Raw genomic sequence first — 8,194 nt, 5'->3', positions numbered from 1 at the left:
TCATAAGTATTGATTTTGGGTATTTGGAATTAATCCAGTAATTATTTGCCTTGGATATATATATTTCTTATATATATAATATCTGCCCAATATGTTGTTAATTGTTGAGGAGTTTTGGAGCAATCCAACTAGTTCCTACAAAAATTGATAGAAGTAAATAAATGATTTAGTAATTTACTAAATCAGATACAAATGTCAGAAAATAGAAAATAGAAATAAAAGACAAAGGAGAGAGGTACGGCTTATGTGGCGCTCACCTGACATGGCCCAGCATGGCCCAGCCCACCAGAGCCAGGCGACAGTTGTCTCCTTCCTTGCCAGGAGGACGACGGCGTGGCGCACGCATAGGAGGCGAAGCCACCTCCTGCTGCCTCCCCCGTCCTCACTCGAGCGCCACGGAGACGCCCGCAACCCCGTGGTCACTCCCCCTATCTCCGTGCCTATCCCTCGTCTGTCCCCCTTCCCCGAGCACCACCGAGCGATGCTCGTCGTCGCCGCCGCTCACCGTTGCCGTAGCTACTGCCCATGCCGAGCCCCGTTGTCGTGTCCCACTGGTACGCCGTCGAGCACCGCCTCACCAAGACGAAGGTCACATCGCCGGACTCCCTGTGATGACGCCTCCGAGCTCGTCACCGCCGCATCTGCCGCCGGACTTCTCCCGTCGATTAGCGTCGTCCAGTGCCTCCCCGAGCTCAACGACGGCGCCGTTCGAATCTCTGTGAGCCCCGCCGTCATCTCCCCCTCCTCCCCTGGTCGGGCCCACCCTCTACGCTGTAGCCCTGCCATGGCCGAGAGCTTCTCGCCGCTGTGCTCGTCCCTGCTGTCGCTAGCAAGCCCTGACAACCAAACTGAGCTCGCAGACTTCTTCCACGTGATGCGTAGATGCCTCTACGCTGCTCAGCTCCCTCACCCGTGAGCTCTAGCCCTCCCAGCCGCAACCACCAAGCTCTGGCCGCCGCCTCGAGCCCCGCTCTGGCGAGCTCCAGCGCCCCCGCAGCCTCCTACCAGCCCCCCTGGATGCGGACGATGACGGGCTACGCCCCGATGGTCTTCGCGAGTCCAGACGCCGCCTGTAGCGCGAGCCCGAGCAACTCCGGCGAGCCTCCGCCGTGAGATGTGGTCGCCGGTGCTTAATCCGGCGACGCTGACGCGGCAAGATTAGTTTAGGACTAACACCCCCCATTAGTGACACAAACAGTGGGCCCCAGTGCCACTAATCCTATAATTAGGTTAAACTAACCCCCTGCTTAACCTGTTACACTGACGTGTGGAGCCCACAAGTCAGGTTTGACCCCCGTCAGCACTGTTGACTTGCTGACGCAAGCATGATGCAGTGCTGACGCAGTTATTTCTTTTCTAGTTTTAATTTAAATCGGGAAATTCCAGAAAATGTTATAAACTTCAAAAATTCATAGAAATTCAACTGTAGCTCAGATTGAAATAATTTACATATGAAAAATTATCATAAAAATTCAATCTATCCATCTGTACCATTTTCATGCAGGACAAACCAACTTATACATGCTTTATATGAGGAAACACATGAATGGCATTTATAAAGGCTTATTTTGGAGTTGCATTTGAAACTTTGTTTCAAATGGACTTCATGCAAATAAATGCTAGTTGCATTAACTCAAACAACATCACATCTTCATGCCATGTTCATGCATCATATTGTTGCATATGCTTGTGTATTGATTTCCGACACCGTTCCCTCTTGATAGGTCCTGCTCCGGAGAGTGCTCCAGAGTACCTGTCTGAGGAGCAGTGACCCCATGTTGTTCTACTAGGCAAGCAAACCCCCTTGTTCATTCCAATACAATCCTACTCTCTCGCTCCTGCTCTCATTTATTGCATTAGGACAACGACGATTCAACTGCTACTCTATGCTGCGGTAGTTGAACCCATTCCTCTGCATGACCTGTCACTGCCACAGTAAATAGTTAAAACCCACTAGCATGTGTAGGAGTTGATTGAGCCATGTTGTGTTCCTACCATGCTTTGCCTGCTAATGCTTAGAGTATGTCAGGTCTAATTCATTGGGAATGAATTAGATACAGTGCTATGTTCTGATGTTGAGAGTTAAGCGTGTGAACACAATTTGGTAAAGGTAGCGGTGAGAGGCCATGTAGGAGTACATGGTGGGTTGTCTCACTGGAACCGTCCCTAAGAACTGAGTTCTGTGTATTTTGTCCAAGGACTAGCTACTACCACGCATTGGGTTCCGGTAACTCGACCCCTCTCGACTTATTATCCAACTTGATCTCTGTCCAGGAGTTGCAATAGTTTCTGGTGTTTGTAGGTAGTGCTATGTTTCTACCGAGTGGCACCCGACACGGTGGACTTGGGACAGACTAGGCACACGTGGCCCGGTGTACCGAGTGGCACCCGAATGGTGGGCTCGAGAACCCTGTACACATTGTTTGGGGCCGTGAGCGAAACCCTGGCCGGATCTCCTTGCGGATGGAACCCGAATAGGCGATAAACCTGGACTAGAGTCTTGTGTGGTTAGTCAGGTCGTGGCCGACACCCTCGCTAGGCTTCCGCTTGAAGGTTGCCGAGATACATGACGTGTATATGGTGATAAGTGGTGAGAGCGTGTGTGAAGAAGTACACCCTTGCAGGGTTATCATGATCTATTCGAATAGCCGTGTCCTCGGTTATGGACTTCTTGGATGCTTACGTGGTACAGAAACAACTTAAAGTGGATACTCTAAAATGCTCAAGACAAGTGTGAGTGCTATGGATGGCCTTCTCGTGGAAAGACGGGGATGAATCCATAGTGGGGCATTGATGTGGTGATTAGTGGACTCATGTGCGCTGCCTCATCTCAAAGAAGTTTCTCGTTGTCGTAGAACAGGATAGCCACTGAGTCAAAGCTGGATTGCTGCAACTAAACCCCACATTACCTTCTTGATACAAATGCATGTATGATAGGATCTGATGTAAGTCTTGTTGAGTACCTTTGTACTCACGTTTGCTTTATTTATGTTTTGCAGGTGAGACATCTGTCTCACTAGTAGTACCGCTTGGACTTCGATGAGTAGCTTGTTACCTCAGCTACGATCTTGTACCCTTGGGAGGGTCTTGTAGATAGTCAGGCTTCTCAGCCTTTTTCTTTTGTAGTTGTCTGTACTCAGACATGTAATGCTTTCGTTGCTTGTATGCTCTGAATGATGGGTCATGTGACCCCTATTTGTATTTAATGCTATGTGGCTCTTCTGGGCCTTTATCTATATGAGTTTGTGTTATGTTGTGATGCCATGTTGTACATCACATAGTTGCATGTTATGCATACGTGTGATGTGTATTGCTATGTCTGGGATCCGACAATCTAGTTGTTTATGCTTGGAAGCCTCTCTTATGGGGAAATGTAGTCTAGTGCTTCCTTGAGCCATAGTAGTCCGTTACAGCCCGGTTCACCGGAGTCCTGCTAGCCCAGCACTACTACTCAGGACACTTGACTGGCCGGCATGTGTTTCACTTCGTTCCTGTGTCTGTCCCTTCGGGGAAATGTTACGCGGTGACATCCAGAGTCCTGCCTAGCCTGCTACAGCCCGGGTTCCCCGAAGTCCTGTTAGCCCAGTGCTACAGCCTGGATTCACACGCTGCTGACCAGCATGCTCGATGTGAATCATGTATGCCTGTCCCCGTAAGTTAGTGCCACTTTGGGTTCACGACTAGTCATGTCGGCCCGGGTTCTCTGTCATATTGATGCTATCGACACTTTCATATACGTGAGCCAAAAGGCACAAACGGTCTCGGGCCATGGTAAGGCGACACCCGTGGGAATACCGTGTGTGAGGCCGCAAAGTGATATGAGGTGCTACATGCTAGATCGGTGTGACTTAGAATCGGGGTCCTGACAGCTTTGGTATTAGAGCCTGACTACCTGTAGGATTACCGAGCCAACCTGGTCGAAGTTGGGTCTAGAAATTCTTTAGCTATATATGGGAATTGATTGTGGAAGGGAACGTAAGGCTCTTTTTACTCCTTATACCTCATGCCTTCTGATCTGAGTCATCCTATCTTTCCTACGGGGTTAAGGAACTAGGCTTTCTCTTCCGTCTATCAGGATCACGTGTTACTACTCCGTAGTCTCTAAGGTTTGGTTGATCTGAGTCTTATCCAGTTTGAGTACCTCCGGTGTAGCCTGTTTAGTAATATCTCAGAACCTTGAGTGATGATGTTGAGTTTGGTGCTACCCCATCATTTTGCTGGAATGTCTCATTTTGAGCATTTTACTGCCGTTATGCTGCCGGAATGGTCCTAGGAGTTCAAGAGATAGTATTTTCCTTGTACTATATTCTACATCCTTATGATGATGCTGAATCCATCCTTTGTTTCCTTGGTTGGTTCTTCAGGATGTCGTCAGTTAACCAAGTTCTATTGCTCATAGCCGAACCACGGAGATGGTAGGGATGAGGATCCTCTCAACCAGCCTTCGTTGGCAGAGTTCATGTTAGAGATGGAGAAGAACAAGCGAGAGTCTAACCGCTTGTTAGCACGTATTGAGGAGAACACCTCCCATCAGCACAAAGAGTCAGCGACCATCTATGATTTCATTGGTCTGAAACCACCTAGCTTCCATCATTCCATTGAACCACTTGATGCAGATGACTGGCTCCGTAGTACCACACACAAGCTGCGTTCTGCGAACGTAGCTGAAAGTGACAAGGTCACCTACGCTGCTTATCATCTGGAAGGTCCTGCTAGTATTTGGTGGCAGAACTATGAGGCTATGCTTCCAGCTGGCTAGATAACCACCTGGAGAGATTTCACCGAGGCTTTTCGCGAGCATCACATTCCTCAGGCTCTCATCGCCCGCAAGAGAGAAGAGTTATGTAGTTTCACCCAAAGTAAGATGGCTGTTGATGCTTACAGTAGAGAGTTTGAGAACCTCGCCCTCTATGCTACAGAAGAGGTCTCCACTGACGCCAAGAAGCAGGCTAGGTTCCGGAAGGGTCTCAACCCCAAGTTGCGTCGTGATCTCCACTTGCATCCACTGCTCAAGATATCTTCCGATATTCTGATAAATCGGCCGATTTATCACTTACCGTTGTCTGACCGATAAGATAAATTGGCCGATAAATCAGCCTTTATGGCTATAACTTGGCCGATATGCCGATAAACTGATCGATTTACCCCTTATCATGGGTCGGCCGATAAGTTCCCCATAAGCGATATCCCCAACATTGCTTGCATCATTGCAATACATTCTAGGCTCTTGTGAACAAGGCCATTAATGCAGAAACAGCTCAACTAACTTATCAGGAGTCTTGTAAGCACACCCGTGATTTGGGTTCTTCCTCTGGTTCTAGTTCGCAGAAGCGTCGGATTTGGGTTCCGAACTCCGCTCTTCCACCCGGTTATACACCAAGGCCATCTTGTGTGGCGACCTCACCCAGTTCAGCAGTATGCTCCACCCAGGCCTATTGGTAGACCGCTTGTCAAAGTGGGTCCACGTCCTACTTCAGGGACTTGTTCCACATGCAGAGAGCCAGGACACTATGCACGTGACTGCACTCAAACCAATTATGCTCCAACCCAGCCTGAGAAGTCTGTTGGCCGTGGTAAGCCATCACGCAAGATGATCAGTGTCAAATCAGCTCCAACTGAACATGGATGTGTGCATCACGTCTTAGTTAAAACGCTCATGATGATCCGGATGTCGTTCTTGGTACACTCCTTGTCGACTATCATCCAGCTTCGGTTCTATTCGATATTGGAGCATCTCACTCCTTCATCTCTGAAGGCTATGCTCGTTTGCACGATATGTCATTTTGTGATATGCCAACTCCACTTGAAATCCAAACTCCAGGGTCTAGATGGCAAACTACCAGAATAAGCCATGGTAATGGAATCCTTGTTGACAGACTTGTATTCCTTGCATCACTTATAGCCCTCAAGTCTACAGATATTAACATCATCTTGGTTATGGATTGGATGAAAGCTCATCATGCCAAGATTGATTGTTACACAAGGTCTGTTCAGCTTACACACCCATCTGGCAAGATAGTCACTGTCTCCACTAGAGTTGCAAAGCGCCAACTCTATTCTCGTAATGCCAACCCTCTTCCAGACCTTGAAGATATCCCGGTAGTCCGTGACTTTCCGGATGTCTTTCCAGAGGAACTGCCAGGTATTCCACCTGACAGAGATGTAGAGTTTGTCATAGATCTTATCGCAGGAACCGCTCCAATCTCTAGGAGACCTTACAAGATGGCATCCTTAGAACTAGCTGAGCTTAAGAAACAACTCGATGCATCCTTGCAAAAGGGTTTCATCCGTCCTAGTTCTTCTCCTGGGCTTGCCCCGTCCTCTTCGTCAAGAAAGGATGGTACGGACCGGAATGGTTGTAGATTATCGTCCCGTTAATTTGGTCACGATAAAGAACAAGTATCCGCTCCCCAGGATCAACGACCTGTATGATCAGCTCGCTGGATCCTCAGTCTTTTCCAAGATGGATTTGAGGTTAGGCTACCACCAAATCAAGATCAGAAATGGGGACATTCCTAAGACGACTTTTGTCACTCGTTATGGCCAGTACGAGTACACCGTCATGTCCTTTGGTCTAACCAATGCTCCAGCTACATTCTCTCGCTTGAGGAACTCGATTTTCATGGAGTACTTAGATAAGTTCGTCGTGGTTTACCTCGATGATATTCTTATTTACTCGAAGAACGAGGAAGAGCATGCCGAACATCTTAGACTTGTGTTAGAAAACTCAGAGAGCACCGCCTTTATGCCAAGTTCTCCAAGTGTGAATTTTGGTTGCCAGAAGTGACCTATCCTAGGCCACGTGATCTCTGGTAAGGGCATTGCAGTCATTCCCGAGAGAGTTCAGGCCGTTCTTGATTGGACTCCTCCTGAAACAGTTAAGCAAGTTAGGAGTTTCCTTGGTCTAGCCAGTTATTGTCGCCGCTTCGTTGAGAACTTCTCCAAAGTGGCCAACCTCTCACGGAACTTCTCAAGAAAGATAAAAAGTTTGAGTGGTCCCCACAGTGTGAGCACAGTTTTCAGGAACTGAAGAGACGCCTGACTTCTACTCCCATACTTGTGCCACCGGATTTCACTAAGGACTTTGTTATCTATTGTGATGCCTCACGACAGGGACTAGGTTGCATTCTTATGCAAGATCGCCATGTGATTGCCTATGCATCTCAACAGTTGCATCCACATGAGGAGAATTATCCTACAGATGATTTAGAGCTTGCAGTCGTAGTCTATGCACTTAATACATGGCGACATTACCTTCTCGGTAAATGTTGCGACATTTACACCGATCGCTAGAGTCTCAAGTATATCTTCACCCAACCAGATTTGAACCTTAGGCAAAGACGTTGGCTGGAGTTGATCTCAGATTATGACTTAGGGATTACCTACACCCCAGGCAAGGGAAATGTCATGGCTATCGTAAGTCCTATTGCAACAATCTCATGTTGCAACAGGGCCAAGCACTTCTCCATGAGGAATTATGTAAACTTAACCTTCACATTGCTCCTCACGGCTTCCTTTCCACCTTGGTGGCGAAACCTACTCTTGTGGATCATATCATAGAAGCCCAGAAGCATGATACGGGGATTACCCGGATCAAGAGAAACATTGCCAAGGGCATTACTGGTAGTTTCTCTATAGATGATCGAGGTGTTGTTTTCTTCGGGAATCGTCTGGTGGTTCCCAAGAAGCAACATCTTCGGCAATTAGTCCTTAAGGAGGCTCAAGAATCTCCTCTCACGATTCATCCCGGTAGTACTAAAATGTATCAGGACCTACGCCAGAGGTTCTGGTGGACTAGGATGAAGAGAGAAATTGCTCAGTTTATTGCTAATTGCGACCTTTGTCGTCGCATTAAGGCAGAGCATCAAAGACCTGCTGGCACCCTTCAGCCTTTAGCTATTCCTGAGTTGAAATGGGATAAAGTTGGTATGGACTTCATCACCGGCTTTCCCAGTACCAAGAAAGGAAATAATGCTATCTTCGTAGTCATTGATCGTCTTTCCAAAGTGGCTCACTTCCTACCTGTTCGAGAGAGTATCACCGCTAGTCAGATCACTGACCTATATATTTCTCGAATAGTTTCACTTCATGGTGTCCCACTAGAGATCAATTCAGACCGTGGTAGTCTTTTCACCTCTCATTTCTGGGAGAGTTTCCAAACTGCCATGGGCACCCATCTTTCCTTCAGTACCGC

This window comes from Triticum aestivum, chromosome 6A, assembly GCF_018294505.1.
Source record: "Triticum aestivum cultivar Chinese Spring chromosome 6A, IWGSC CS RefSeq v2.1, whole genome shotgun sequence".
NCBI lineage: Eukaryota > Viridiplantae > Streptophyta > Magnoliopsida > Poales > Poaceae > Triticum > Triticum aestivum.
The sequence above is the reverse complement of the archived record's forward strand: the minus strand, read 5'-3'. Positions refer to the sequence as shown.